General features: G+C 42.4%; 2 protein-coding genes across 12 annotated transcripts in view; one reads left to right on the forward strand and one right to left on the reverse strand.

Annotated features, from left to right (window-relative positions):
* LOC143017827 (uncharacterized) overlaps window positions 1–2,983 on the reverse strand; it is a 582,072-nt gene extending 579,089 nt beyond the window's left edge. For all 10 annotated transcript variants that reach the window (XR_012965702.1, XM_076172755.1, XM_076172756.1 and 7 more), the window contains exon 1: window positions 2,685–2,983. The gene's annotated coding sequence lies outside the window, so the exon portion shown is untranslated. The remainder of the gene's footprint in view (window positions 1–2,684) is intronic.
* LOC143017829 (uncharacterized) overlaps window positions 1–15,916 on the forward strand; it is a 108,513-nt gene that overhangs the window by 75,843 nt on the left and 16,754 nt on the right. The window lies entirely within an intron of this gene.

A 15,916-nucleotide genomic window follows, 5' to 3' on the forward strand; every position in this document is an offset into this window, starting at 1 on the left:
CATTATTTTATGATATACTGGATATTTTGCACTATTCGAAGTGTGTTTATCACCATTGTTCTTATTTATGTAACTTCTCAGTTCATATTAATTTGACTTGACCAACCTTGCTCATTAGTAGTTTTTGTCACTGTGGCCAAAAACATGGCACTAAAAAAATTAAAAGCCACCATAAGAGTCAAATCCATTTTTTCTTCCATTTGTGATATATAACGTGTCACCTTAATCATTTATTATCTCTTTATGTTGAGAGCTAATTTTATGGTATCATACATTGATATTCTTCATCATACTCAGCTTTGATATTTTTCCTAAGTTTACATTCTTTCTTCTCATATTTCAACTAAGATTTCTCCAGGTGTAGGTTTGGGTTTTCATTTCTTTGTTGTTGTTTTTTTCAAATCTCAATTAACTTATTTCCATCTCTATAGAAGAATCTTGTTGTTGTTTTTTTGTAACCAATATTATATCACAATGATTCAATATTCTCAACATTTTTCTTTATGATTACAAATCACAAAATTCTAGTGGTAGAATTTATAGACAACAAGAACCATAAATTTGTTTCAACATAGAACGTTCTGAACTCGTGTAATCGTTGCCAAACCCTTCAGTACGAGGGCCTCCTCTTAAGCTCGATAAAATTGCCAGTCGTTAGCCAGAAGAGAAGATGAGAAATGCGTTATCGTGATGAAGTACAGAAAGGACTTAAAAAATCTACCACCAGACGATTTTTTTTCCGAACGGTTAAAAAAAAATGCCAGTTAAAATCATATCCCTGACGCCCACCTTAAAATTTTGTGAACGGCCGCATTTCTATTTGAAAGTGGAGCCCCGAGGAGCTGAGACTCGGTCCCCGGACCGAGCCCAGGGTCTCTCAGTTTCATTTGTATTTCTTCCTCCTTTTCACATAAGAACAACTGACAACGAGTGACTGCTCTCTTCCTCCTTTTCACATAAGGACAACTGACAACCAATGACTGTTTTCTTCCTCCTTTTCATATAAGAACAACTGACAACTAGTGACTGTTTTCTTCCTCCTTTTCACATAAGGACAACTGACAACGAGTGACTGCTTTCTTCCTCCTTTTCGCATAAGGACAACTGACAACCAATGGCTGTTTTCTTCCTCCTTTTCATATAAGGACAACTGGCAACCAATGACTGCCTTCTTCCTCCTTTCCACATAAGGACAACTGACAACTACTGACAGCTTTCTTCCTCCTTTTCACGTAAGGACAACTGACAACTAGTGACAGCTTTCTTCCTCCTCACATAAGTACAACTGACAACCAATGACCGCTTTCTTCCTCCTTTTCACATAAGGACAACTGACAACCAATGACCGCTTTCTTTCTCTTTTTCACATGAGGAGAAATGACAACCAATGACTGCTTCCTTTCTCCTTTTCACATTAGGACAAATGATAACCAATGATCGCTTTCTTCCTCCTTTTCACATAAGGACAAATGATAACCAATGACTGCTTTCTTCCTCCTTTTCACGTAAGGACAACTGACAACCAATGACTGCTTTCTTTCTCTTACTACTATAAGCCGATGACGTAGAAAATGACCCACACTAACCTAATATAGTCAACAGTCTGAACTTTCTTCCGAGGGAGATCTGAGTCAACTATCATCCTTAAAGAGTCAACGAAATTGTCTGTAATTAGTTGCAACAAAGCCGTCTGCTATAACATAATCTATACAGAGTGTCAATATTAAAGAAGGAATAACCCATCATGAATAAAATCGTTTGGAGAGCGGAATCCTTGAAATACGATACGGTAGCAAAAAATTAAGATAGTTTACTAGCTTACAATCACTTTTCCACGGCCAGAATTAAATCATTATAGTAAGCTAATGTATAGAGGGATACATATTCCCTCAAGTTAATCAAATCGCTTGGCGGAAGGTACAATAGGTGCCTAAGTAACAAAGTGCAGCAATTGAGTGAAGGAAGGCGCATCATAAACAGCGCAACCGTTTTTCCGCTCCATTGAAGAAGCATGAAATTGTTTTGCATTTTGTGAATATGTATGTATATGTTGTACCCCTTTCGGCTAAGTGATATGATTTACTGATGATGGTCAAGAATAGTGATTCTCAACCAGGGGCAAATTTATCCCTTCGGGGTAAAAAAAAAATTATACGGCAAGGGGTAAATAATTGATGTACCTGATAGTTGAGTAATAATTAAATTCAATTTAATTTTGTAAATTGCGTGTGTAGGCTGAGTATGTGTGTGTGTGTGTGTGTGTGTGTGTGTGTGTGTGTGTGTGTGTGTGTGTGTGTGTGTGTGTGTGTGTGTGTGTGTGTGCACGCCGAGGGAGAGAGGGAGGACGGGGAGAAGAAGGGAGTGTTTTTTTTTTTTGTTTTTTTTTTGTCCCTTTATGATGACTATGAATTTTTTGTATGGAAGGGAGCAAATGAAGAAATACGTAAAACCGAAGAGGTTAATGATGGAGAAAAAGTTGAGAATCTAGGAAAGTCTAGGAGAGTCTAGGAAATACCAAGTGATATATTCATACAAAGTCCTTTGAGCACTGGTGTAGGTTTATCTCAGCTGAATAAAATGGTCTGAAGACAGACAGAATAAAACTATACAATTCTATTCAGTTCTGGGCGAGATTCAAAATATGAAAAGATTAATCTAGAAACCAGGCATCTTTTCATACTTACTTGTTTCGTATTTTCGTTTTATCACAACTGCAACACCGATGATATCATCACGTTTCCGGCGTGATAGTGATGACGATAGCGTTCATCGTTATCACTGTAATCACTTTTCGCGCGAAAGTTAACTCACCACATGACCCTAACCCAAATAAAAGTCATCACACATACGTAAGCACGCAAAAAAGTCCCCGAAAAAACCGTAACACTTAAAAGTCCTTAAATACTAAGTTCGAAAATAAAAAAGTAAGAGTTCGTTCGTGTGTGTGTCGCAGAAAACTTGGCTCGGTACTGACGGTGGCGCCTTGTGGCGAGCCGAGGCCCCGAAGGAAGGAGGGGAAGGGAGGAAGGAGGGGAAGAGAGGAAGGAGGAGGCGGAGGAGGAAGGGAGAGACTGGGGAGCTGTCGCCAGGTGCCAGAGAAGAGGAAAGGAGGGAGGAGGAGAGGAAGAGGAGGGTAGAGGAGGAAGGAAGAGACTCGACTCAGAACTGTCGCCAGGTGCCAAGCGAGGTGTGCCACACACTTCCATTTGGCAAATGACGACGACCTGTGGGTGGAGGACCGACGGCGCCAGAACCTCGAGGAGGACACTGGCACCCAAAGGATGACGCCAAGATGACTGAAATCGCCTTGTGATAAGAAATACCTCCAGTCGTACTGTCCGAGATGGGCTTTGACCCTAAATCGAATAGAGAATGTCTTTATATCAGCATAGTCTTCTGTTTTCTGTTCTGAAGAGAAATGAGGACACAATGGAAGGCGATTTCACGATAGCAAGGATTTGCGTGATTAGCCACAAAGTACATGATTCACAACACATCAGCCAACACAAAACTTTCCAATATATTACTCTAACCAACAAACGCCCCCAAAACATAGACACACTTAACAACTTATTATGATGACGCACTTTTTCGAATTTATTCTGGTCAAGGAGAGACCATTTCATGCATATAAAGGGGAATCCATTATAAGAAGAACCTCGATCGATTAAGATTCATCCTGAGGTCAGCGTTCGCTCCCTCAGCCACAAAAATCGCCTTTCCATAGATAGAATAAAAAACGATAAAATACGCCATGTCGAATAGGTTAAATGTGTTAAATAGTAATTCGATAACTGTAAAATTCAACAAAAAGGAGAGGTTACCGTGATAAGCGTACGTTTTAACGTAATGTCGGGCAGGCAAAGGTTATTACCAACACGTGTGCTTCCGTGACAAAGGTTGGCAGGCGTGTGCTTCCTTGAAACTTTTAAAAACTCGGCAACAGAAAACGGACACGCAAATCGATTCTACACGCACGGAGAGAAAACGGAATGTATGAAAAGTGGCCCGTAAATGATATCGACAGCATAAGTGTTATGCAGTCCACACTTTACGGAAACTAGTGACACCCCTAACGGAACAGAGTCGCGCAACATTCTTTTATGGTTAGACGATCTCCACTCAAAGAGGAGTAAATATCACATTTTATTACCATTACCCCTTTATTATGCTAACATTCTCGATCCTCTCCTCCACCACCTCTATGCCTTTATAGAGAGAATGAGTGAAGAAAGACTAGTAAAAGAGATGTGGAAGGCAGAGGTGGACGGAGTGACCAAGGATGAAATGGATGGATGATGGGAAAAGGGATTTAAGCAGTTATTATAGTTATTATTATTGATGTTATTGTTATTAATATTATTATTATTATTATTATTGTTATTATTATTATTATCATTATTATTATTATTATTATTATTATTATTACTACCGTTATTATTATTGGTATTATTATTATTATTAATATTATTAATATTATTAATATTATTAATATTCTTAATATTTATTATTAATAGTTATTATTAATATTATTAATATTATATTATTAATATTATTAATATTATTGATATTATTGATATTATTGATATTATTATTATTATTATTATTATTATTATTATTATTATTATTATTATTATCATTACTATTATTGTTATTATTGTTGTTGTTGTTGTTGTTGTTATTATTATTATTGTCGTTATTGTTTTTATTATTATTATGGTTACCATTTCTATTATTATGGTTATCATTATTATTATTATTATCATTATTATTATTATTGTTATTATTATTATTATGGTTATTATTATTATTACTATTATTATTATTATTATTATTATTATTATTATTATTATTATTATTATTATTATTATTATTATTATTATTAATAATATTATTGTTATTATTATGGTTATCATTTCTATTATTATGGTTATCATTATTATTATTATTATTATCATATTATTATCATTATCATTATTATTATTATTATTATTATTATTATTATTATTATGGTTATCATTTCTATTATTATCATTATTATTATTATCATCATTATCATTATTATTATTATCATTATTATCATTATTATTATTATCATTATTATCATTATTATCAATTATTATTATTATTATTATCATTATTATTATTATTATTATTATAACTGTTATTATTATCATTATTGTTATTGATATTATTGTTATTGTTACTATTATTATTGTCATTATTGTTATTATTATTGTTATTATTGTTATTATTATTATCATTATTATACTCTAATTGTCATCAGGCTATTTTTTTTTTTTTTTTCCCGTTTTCGTGGCACCCCGAATGGGTCTATATCAGTGGTTCCCAAACTTTTTTTGGCCGCGACCTAAATCCAGATCTGGTGAAGATGTGGCGACCCAAGCATCAAAAAGCAATTTCGAAAGTCTTCTTTTATTGAAAACACAAGTGTAGGGAAGCTTTTGATTGAAATTATTTTTTTTCTAACAAGGTCTCGCGACCCATTCTTGAACACTTCGCGACCCATGTTTGGGAATCGCTGGTCCATATTATCTCAGGGTCCAATCACCAGACCCCATCTATCACAGCTGCCCTAGATGTCCTAGGCTCAAATTGCCCTAGGACCCAGTTGCCCAGGCTACGGTTGCTAAGGTTCCTTTTGCCTTAGCCACCAAATGCCCAAGACCCCTGTTTCCTCAGAATAGAGCAACATCAGTTCAGCCTTCAAATAACCCAGGCAAGAAACCCCAGGCTTCAAAGTCTCCAGCTCCCAGTTGTCTCAACCCGCAGTTGCCTCAGACCCAAGCAACCCTAGAAACCCCAGACCGGGACAACAGAAGTCCCAATCTCTAGGTCCCAGGATCCCCATGATGCTACCGCCACGAGACCCAACTCCCAGCCCTTAATTTTCCCTGCCCCTCAGCTGTTCCAATCCCTATAAATCCTTAGGCTCCAGAAGCTCAAAATCCCCCCAAAAAAACAAAAGCACCTGGAACCCCAAACTTTCAGACCCTAAAACCCCTAGAATTCCTAGAACCCTCAGAGCTTTTAAACCCGAGGTCCCCGAGAAGTGCCAGAAGCACTAGTCCTGAGGACCTCCAAACCACAGAAACCACAGGCCCCGAAAGCTCATGAAACCCTAGAATTCTCAAAAGTCCGAGAAGCCCTGAAAGATCCAAGAGCCTCAGACCCGAGAAGCCTCAGGCCCTAAAGGCCCCCACGCCCCCACAACCCCCACGTACCATAAGATCCATGCTTCAGAAGATCCACGTCACAGAAGTTCCACGCCTCAAAAGCTCCAAGCCCCAAAAGTCTTACACCAGTGGTTCTCAAAGTATGGGTCGCGACCCAAAGTTGGGTCGCGAGATCAATTTTGATGGGTCGCAGGTCCCCATGATTTGAAATACTGGTAAATGAGAAACAGCTCCACGGATCCCATTAATTTAGTTTTCTGAAGAAATTGCAGTGCCATGGATTCTGTTAATTCAGTTTTGTTAAAGAAAAGCTGTACACATTATTATTATTTTTTTCAAAGTAAAGGGTACATATCACTGTCCATTTTGTTTCTCTTTACTTTATTCTGGGTCGCGAGGGATTGAAATGTTCCAAATAGGGTCGCTCACGAAAAAGTTTGCTGAACCCAAGCCTCAACGTGAAAGAGTCACTACTAGACCAAATCGTTCTTCTCCACAACTTGGAAATTGTAGTACTCCTCAACCCTCCTCTGCGGAGGTTCTCCCATCCCCAGTTGAGGGAATGTCTCCTGCCCCATCTAGAGGGGCACCTAAAGTTCCCATTGCTGAAACCCCACAGGGTTCCTTTAATAAAGCCTCCTCTCAATCAGTCAACCTTCCAAACTTGGGGGGGCTCCCCAATAAAGGGATCACGGACTGATGTGCCTCACTCAGTTGAGGCGCACAAAAGCAAAGCTATGGAGTCTGAAGCTGTGCGCAGTAAAAGACTCCACAATCCACCCTCATCTCCATCTTCCCCAAATCGTGATATGCAATCTAAGAAAGGAACTAATAACCCAGACTCTACATCGTCTGTCGGACCATTGTCAGAGAGGAGAATGCCACCCGCGAAAGCAAAGAAATTAGAAAAGAATCCATCTTGTAGACCCTCTCTCTCCCAGATTTCTCTTTCCAGACCAGTAGATCCAAAAAAAAGAAAAAGAAAACGGTATAATGTCCATAATACAATGGAATATTCAGGGTTTTAATTCTCATCGAGAGCAGGTTCGGATTCTCTTTAAAGAACATGATGCGTCTGCTATTTGTCTCCAAGAAACTATGCTTGGCGATTTATCCCCTAATATTGGACTTAATTATAAATGTTACAGATCTCCTCCTATGATTGGGGGCCGTGCCCATGAAGGTACTGGTATCATTGTTAAGAAATCTGTAAACCACAGAAGTGTCCACCTACATTCGGTATTGTAGGCTTGTGCAGTACAAATCTTTACCACTAAATGGATCACTTTATGTTCTTTGTATTTGGAACCTGAAGTGGAAGATCGACTCCTAGACATATATAACCACCCCCGTCAGTTTGAGTTAAATGACTTACAATCTTTGGTCGACCAGCTCCCTGAGCCTTTTATTATAATGGGTGACTTTAACGACAAGCATCCTCTATGGGGTGAATCAAGGTGTGACCCCTGGGGCAATATAATTGAAGAATTTATTGATAATAACGATGTCATTTTGATGAATGACTGTTCCAAAACTAGGTTTGATGTCTTTCACAACTCAAGTTCTGCTATAGACCTCACTGTTTGTTCATCATCCTTAAGATTAGACTACAGTTGGTCAATAGATGAAGATCTACATGGTAGCGACCACTGGCCTATCCATATCAAATATTTAAGGAACACTCCCTCCTCTTGCTTACCTAAATGGAAGACAGGAGAGGCTAATTGGGAATTATTTAGGAGATCCACAGAGATTAATTATAAGACTAGTGATTTTTGTAGTAACTCTGATGCATATGATTATCTGGTAGACATGATACTTTCTAGTGCTTTCTCTTCCATTCCTAGGACAGCTGGTAAACCTCAACGCCCAGTAGTCCCCTGGTGGAACGATGAATGTGCTTTAAGCAGAAAGATTACAAGAACTTGCTATAAGAGATATCGGAGATATCCCTGTTTAGTCAATAAGATAACGTACAGAAGAGCTCGAGCAAAGCAGAAGAAAATCTTCAAGAAAGCAAGGAGGGAATCCTTCATTAGATATATTAGCGAATTGAAATACGACTCTTCCCCTACCTTAGTATGGAATAGGATTCGAAAATTACAAGGAAAGTTTACTCCGTCTCCTTTACCCATTCTGAAGATAAATGATTCTTTTATATCAGATACAAGAGAAGTAGCAGAGGCTTTTGGAAGACATTATGCTGATACTTTAAGCCCACTACATTATTCAGATGATTTCAGAAGAATCAGAGCCAAGACCATGATTATTCCTCCTACCAATACGAACTCGGAGGCATATAATCTTCTCTTCACCTTGGATGAAATGGATCATGCTTTATCTTTATCCTCCCCAACCTCTCCTGGAGAGGATGACATTCTTTATTCCATGGTTGGTCACTTATCTATATCCTCGAAGAAATTCCTTTTAAATGTACTGAACAAATTTTGGTCTTCTGGATCTTCTCCTAAATCTTGGAAGACTTCAATTATCATAGGAATCTTAAAGGCAGGAAAAGACTCTCATGACCCACAAAGTTACAGACCTATTGCTCTCACTAGCTGCATTTGTAAGATCTATGAAAGAATGGTTAATATGCGTTTAGTTTGGTTTTTGGAATTAAAAATCTCCTATCTAACAGACAGTTTGGATTTAGAAGAAATAAGTGCACTTTGGACCCCTTACTTTTTATCACTCGTGAGATTCAGAATGCCGTTGCAATTCAGAACTCGAGCATTGCTGTATTTTTTTACTTGAAAAATGCCTACGATACTACCTGGCGGGGAGGCATTCTGAAGCAAGTTGCAGAGTGGGGTATCGGGGGTAATATGTTCAATTGTTTAAAGGATTTCTTGTCTGACCGTTATCTAAAAGTCAGAGTGGGCTCTTCTTTCTCTTCAGCATATCTTCAAGAGGAAGGGATTCCCCAAGGAAGTGTTCTGAGTCCTACACTCTTCAGCATAGCCATTAATAGTTTGTTAGAACAAGTTCCCGCAGGAGTTCATGGATTGGCTTATGCTGATGACTTCGCTATTGTGTGCAGCAAATCGACAACACTAGAAACAGGCCAAAAGATTCAAGAGGTTATTAACTTAGCAACAGCATGGGCTAATAGCAGGGGCTTCAGATTCTCTGCTGAAAAAACCAAAACCATAAGGTTTTCCAGACTAAGATGCAAGGAAGAGATACCAACACTATTCTTAGAGGGTGTCATATTACCATATGAAGATGAAGTAAAATACTTGGGTCTGGTTTTGGACAAAAGGTTGACATTCACTCATCACATAAACGAGGTTGTATACACTGTTAAACAGCGACTTAATATACTAAAGGTAGTGTCTCGTTTCAACTGGGGAGCAGACCGTATACCTTTAATAAGGCTTTACCAAACATTGTGCCTTAGCAAAATGGATTATGGATGTCAAATTTATGGATCGGCATGCAAAACTTCATTAAAGAAGTTTGATATAGTCCACAATATGTGGACGCAGGAATTCCTCCCCTGTATATTCGCAGGGATGAATTAAGCCTTAGATATATATCTCGTGTCTTGACATCAAAAGAGAATCCAAACTTCAAATATGTAAAGCAGCCGGTAGACAGAGCTCCAAGGAAAAATACTCTGCCGAAACCTTTAGAAGTGAGATGTGAAGTTGGGACAGAGAAGGTAGGACTTGTTCTTAATACAATTGCTGAGATCACGCCTCCCAAATTCCCTCCTTGGAACCGATGCCCCACTGTAATATGTCCTCTTAAAAAGAAGAAAAATAAAACTGCTGTAGAGCTAAAAAGTGAATTTTTAGAACATTTATCAGTACATGCTGATTCAATTTTAATTTATACAGATGGATCAAAATCCCTAGATGGTGTTGGTTGTGCTGTTGTATCTGATAGCACAATTTTAAAGAGAAAATTGCCTCATTTTAGCTCTGTTTTTACGGCTGAACTGCAGGCAGTCAGCAACGCCCTCAAATTTGTTTTTAATTCTGTTCCATGCAACAAGAACGTTGTTATTTTTACAGACTCCATGAGGATTTTATCCTCTGTAAATACATTTTTGCCTCTTCACTTTTTAATCCAAGAAATACAGGACTGGTTAATTCTAATCAACAACAGAAAGAAAATAAAAGTAAACTTTTGCTGGGTGCCGTCCCATGTGGGTATCTCTGGAAATGAACAGGCCGATGCTGCAGCCAAAGCCGCCACTAGGCTCAGCCATGTAACAAACCGAAAAGTCCCACATACGGACTTCAAAGAAGTGATTCATTGTTACACAATAGGGAAGTGGCAGGAACAATGGACAAGGCTGGACGGTAGTTATAAACTAAAAGAGATTCACCCCTTGGTGAACCCTTGGAAGTGTCCCCCTTTGGACAGAAGGTCAAGTATTGTCTTGACCTTTAAAAATTGGCCACTCCTACATCACTCATAGATTTTTTATGGCAAGTGGAGCAGAAAGGCTGGCCCCCCAATGTCCCACTTACCAATTAGTTTTGACAATTAAACACATTTTAGTTCAGTGCCCTGCATTCTCTAATAAGCGCAGGGCAAATTTTTTAACAAATTTATCTTGAAAACAAATTTTAGGGGAGGAAGCTCAAGTGAATAATGTTTTAAAGTTTTTGAAAGACATCGGTTAATTTTATGAAATTTAAGATTGTCTATATGAGTGCTTGTGAGTGTATGTTGTTGTGATGTGTTTTTGTAAATGTTTATTATTTTTACTGTTTTACTTGAATTTTTATCTATGAGATAAATATGCGCTGAATGCCCTACCGGCTCCGGCGCTTGGCCTTTGAGCCAAAAATTTCATAAATCAATCAAAATGACCCAAAATCGAAAATATCTCAAAGCGTTATACACGGGAATTTAACCGAAAATCCGAAGGTCACCGATTTGGCCCAAACTTACCCCACAGGGACAGAGTGGGACACAGTGCACGGCAAAGTAGAGGCGAGGAGTCTTGGCTCAAAGGCGTTGTGTTGGCGCCCCTCCAAAATTAGGACTTTTCACCCATTTTTCACTTTTGGACCTCTGGCGCCCATACTGTTGACCTGAGTGGTCTCCAAGTGGAGTCCACAGCAGCCTTGGACGCCCTCGACCTGTGAGTGAGAAGGTGGGTAAATTGGAGCTGGTGACCAAAATGACCCAAAATCGAAAAAATCTCAAATTTGCCGAAAATCCAAAGGTCACCGATATGGCCCAAACTTACCCCACAGGGACAGAGTCGGACACAGTGCACAGCAAGGTAGACGCGAGAAGTCTGGGCTCAAGGGCGTGGCGTTGGCGCCCCTCCAAAATTGGGACTTTTCATACATTTTTCATTTTTGGACCTCTGGCGCCGGTACTGTTGACCTGAGTGGTGTCCAAGTGGAGTCCACAGCAGCCATGGACGCCCTCGACCTATGACTGAGAAGGTGGGTAAATGGGAGCTGGTGACCAAAATGACCCGAAATCGAAAAAATCTCAAAGCGAATTTTGCCGAAAATCCGAAGGTCATCGATTTGGCCCAAACTTACCCCACAGGGACAGAATCGGACACAGTGCACGGGAAGGTAGACGCGAGGAGTCTGGCCTCAAGGGCGTGGCGTTGGCCCCCCTCCAAATTTGGGACTTTTCATGCATTTATCATTTTTGGACCTCTGGCGCCGGTACTGTTGACCTGAGGAGTGTCCAAGTGGAGTCCACAACAGCCCAGGACGCCCTCGACCTGTGAGTGAGAAGGTGGGTACATTGGAGCTGGTGACCAAAATGACCCAAAATCGAAAAAATCTCAAAGCGTTATACACGGGAATTTTGCCGAAAATCCGAAGGTCACCGATTTAGCCCAAACTTACCCCACAGGGACAGAGTCGGACCCAGTGCACGGCAAGGTAGACGCGAGGAGTCTGGTCTCAAGGGCGTGGCGTTGGCGCCCCTCCAAATTTGGGACTTTTCATGCATTTTTCACTTATGGACCTCTGGCGCCGGTACTGTTGACCTGAGTGGTGTCCAAGTGGAGTCCACAGCAGCCCTGGACACCCTCGACCTGTGAGTGAGCAGGTGGGTAAATTGGAGCTGGTGAACAAAATGACCCAAAATCGAAAATCCGAAAATCCGAAAATTCGAAAATCGAAAAAATCTCAGTCGGACACAATGCACGGCAAGGTAGACGCGAGGAGTCTGGGCTCAAGGGCGTGGCGTTAGCGCCCCTCCAAATTTAGTACTTGTCACCCATTTTTCACTTTTGGACCTCTGGCGCCGGTACTGTTGACCTGAGTGGTGTCCAAGTGGAGTCCACAGCAGCCCTGGACGCCCGCCACCTGTGAGTGAGAAGGTGGGTAACTTGGAGCTGGTGACCAAAATGACCCAAAATCGAAAAAATCTCAAAGCGTTATACACGGTAATTTTGCCGAAAATCCGAAGGTCACCGATTTGGCCCAAACTTACCCCACATGGACAGAGTTGGACACAGTGCACGGCAAGGTAGACGCGAGGAGTCTGGTCTCAAGGGCGTGGCGTTAGCGCCCCCTCCAATTTGGGACTTTTCATGCATTTTTCATTTTTGGACCTCTGGCGCCGATACTGTTGACCTGAATGGTGTCCAAGTGGAGTCCACAGCAGTCCTGGACGCCCTCGACCTGTGAGTGAGAAGGTGGGTAAATTGGAGCTGGTGACCAAAATGACCCAAAATCGAAAAAATCTCAAAGCGTACACAGGAAATTTGCCGCAAATCCGAGGGTCACCGATTTGGCCCAAACTTACCCCACAGGAACAGAGTCGGACAGAGTGCACGGCAAGGTTGACGCGAGGAGTCTTGGCTCAAGGGCTTGGCATTGGCGCCCCTCCAAATTTGGGACTTTTCATGCATTTTTCACTTTTGGACCTCTGGCGCCCATACTGTTGACCTGAGTGGTGTCCAAGTGGAGTCCACAGCAGTCCTGGACGCCCTCGACCTGTGAGTGAGAAGGTGGGTAAATTGGAGCTGGTGACCATAATGACCCAAAATCGAAAAAATCTCAAACACGGGAATTATGCCGCAAATCCGAAGATCACCGATTTGGCCCAAACTTACCCCACAGGGACAGAGTGGGACACGGTGCACGGCAAGGTAGACGCGAGTAGTCTGTGCTCAAGGGCGTGGCGTTGGCGCCCCTCCAAATTTGGGACTTTTCATGCATTTTTCATTTTTGGACCTCTGGCGCCGGTACTGTTGACCTGAGTGGTGTCCAAGTGGAGTCCACAGCAGCTCTGGACGCCCTCGACCTGTGAGTAAGAAGGTGGGTAAATTGGAGCTGGTGGCCAAAATGGCCCAAAATTATGCCGAATATCCGAATGTCAGCGAATGGCCCAAACTTACCCCACAGGGACAGAGTCGGATACAGTGCACGGCAAGGTAGACGCAAGGAGTCTGGGCTCAAGGGCGTGACGTTGGCGCCCCTCCAAATTTTGGGACTTTTCACCCATTTTTCACTTATGGACCTCTGGCGCCGGTACTGTTGACCTGAGTGGTGTCCAAATGAAGTCCACAGCAGCCCTGGAGCTGGTGACCAAAATGACCCAAAATCGAAAAAATCTCAAATTTGCCGAAAATCCAAAGGTCACCGATATGGCCCAAACTTACCCCACAGGGACAGAGTCGGACACAGTGCACGGCAAGGTAGACGCGAGTAGTCTGGGCTCAAGGGCGTGGTGTTGGCGCCCCTCCAAATTGGGACTTTTCATGCATTTTTCACTTATGGACCTCTGGCGCCGGTACTGTTGACCTGATTGTTGTCCAAGTGGAGTTCACAGCTGCCCTGGACGCCCTCGAGCTGTGAGTGAGAAGGTGGGTACATTGGAGCTGGTGACCAAAATGACCCAAAATCGAAAAAATCTCAAAGCGTTATACACGGGAATTATGCCGAAAATCCGAAGATCACCGATTTGGCCCAAACTTACCCCACAGGGACAGAGTCGGACCCAGTGCACGGCAAGGTAGACGCTAGGAGTCTGGGCTCAAGGGCGTGGCGTTGGCGCCCCTCCAAATTTGGGACTTTTCATGCATTTTTCATTTTTGGACCTCTGGCGCCGGTACTGTTGACCTGAGTGGTGTCCAAGTGGAGTCCACAGCAGCCCTGGACGCCCTCGACCTGTGAGTGAGAAGGTGGGTAAATTGGAGCTGGTGACCATAATGACCCAAAATCGTAAAAATCTCAAAGTGTACACGGAAATTTTGCCGAAAATCCGAATATCACCGATTTGACCCAAACTTACCCCATAGGGACAGAGTGGGACACAGTTTACGGCAAGGTAGACGCGAGAAGTCTGGGCTCAAGGGCGTGGCGTTGGCGCCCCTCCAAATTGGGGACTTTTCATGCATTTGTCATTTTTGGACCTCTAGCGCCGGTACTGTTGACCTGAGTGGTGTCCAATTGGAGTCCAGAGCAGCCCTGGACGCCCTCGACCTGTGAGTGAGAAGGTGGGTAAATTGGAGCTGGTGACCAATATGACCCAAAATCGAAAAAATCTCAAAGCGTTATACACGGGAATTTTGCCGCAAATCCGAGGGTCACCGATTTGGCCCAAACTTACCCCCACTGGGACAGAGTCGGACACAGTGCACGGCAAGGTAGACGCGAGGAGTCTGAGCTCAGGGGCGTGGCGTTGGCGCCTCTCCAAAATTGGAACTTTTCATGCATATTTCACTTATGGACCTCTGGCGCCCATACTGTTGACCTGAGTTGTGTCCAAATGAAGTCCACAGCAGCCCTGGACGCCCTCGACCTGTGAGTGAGAAGGTGGGTAAATTAGAGCTGGTGACCAAAATGACCCAAAATCGATATTTTCGATTTTGGGTCATTTTGGTCACCAGCTCCAAGTTACCCACCTTCTGACTCACAGGTCGAGGGCGTCCAGGGCTGCTGTGGACTCCAATTCGACACCACTCAAGTCAACAGTACCGGCGCCAGAGGTCCAAAAGTGAAAAATGGGTGAAAAGTCCCAAATTTGGAGGGGCGCCAACGCCACGCCCTTTAGCCAAGGCTCTTCGCGTCTACCTTCCCGTGCAGTGTGTCCCACTCTGTCCCTGTGGGGTAAGTTTGGGTCAAATCGGTGACCATCGGATTTTCGGCAAAATTCCCGTAATTTTGCCGAAAATCCGATGGTCACCGATTTGACCCAAACTTACCCCACAGGGACAGAGTGGGACACACTGCACGGGAAGGTAGACGCGAAGAGCCTTGGCTAAAGGGCGTGGCGTTGGCGCCCCTCCAAATTTGGGACTTTTCACCCATTTTTCACTTTTGGACCTCTGGCGCCGGTACTGTTGACTTGAGTGGTGTCGAATTGGAGTCCACAGCAGCCCTGGACGCCCTCGACCTGTGAGTCAGAAGGTGGGTAACTTGGAGCTGGTGACCAAAATGACCCAAAATCGAAAATATCGATTTTGGGTCATTTTGGTCACCAGCTCTAATTTACCCACCTTCTCACTCACAGGTCGAGGGCGTCCAGGGCTGCTGTGGACTTCATTTGGACACAACTCAGGTCAACAGTATGGGCGCCAGAGGTCCATAAGTGAAATATGCATGAAAAGTTCCAATTTTGGAGAGGCGCCAACGCCACGCCCCTGAGCTCAGACTCCTCGCGTCTACCTTGCCGTGCACTGTGTCCGACTCTGTCCCAGTGGGGGTAAGTTTGGGCCAAATCGGTGACCCTCGGATTTGCGGCAAAATTCCCGTGTATAACGCTTTGAGATTTTT

The sequence above is a fragment of the Oratosquilla oratoria genome, chromosome 33 (assembly GCF_046742065.1).
Source record: "Oratosquilla oratoria isolate Oo_2021 chromosome 33, ASM4674206v1, whole genome shotgun sequence".
NCBI lineage: Eukaryota > Metazoa > Arthropoda > Malacostraca > Stomatopoda > Squillidae > Oratosquilla > Oratosquilla oratoria.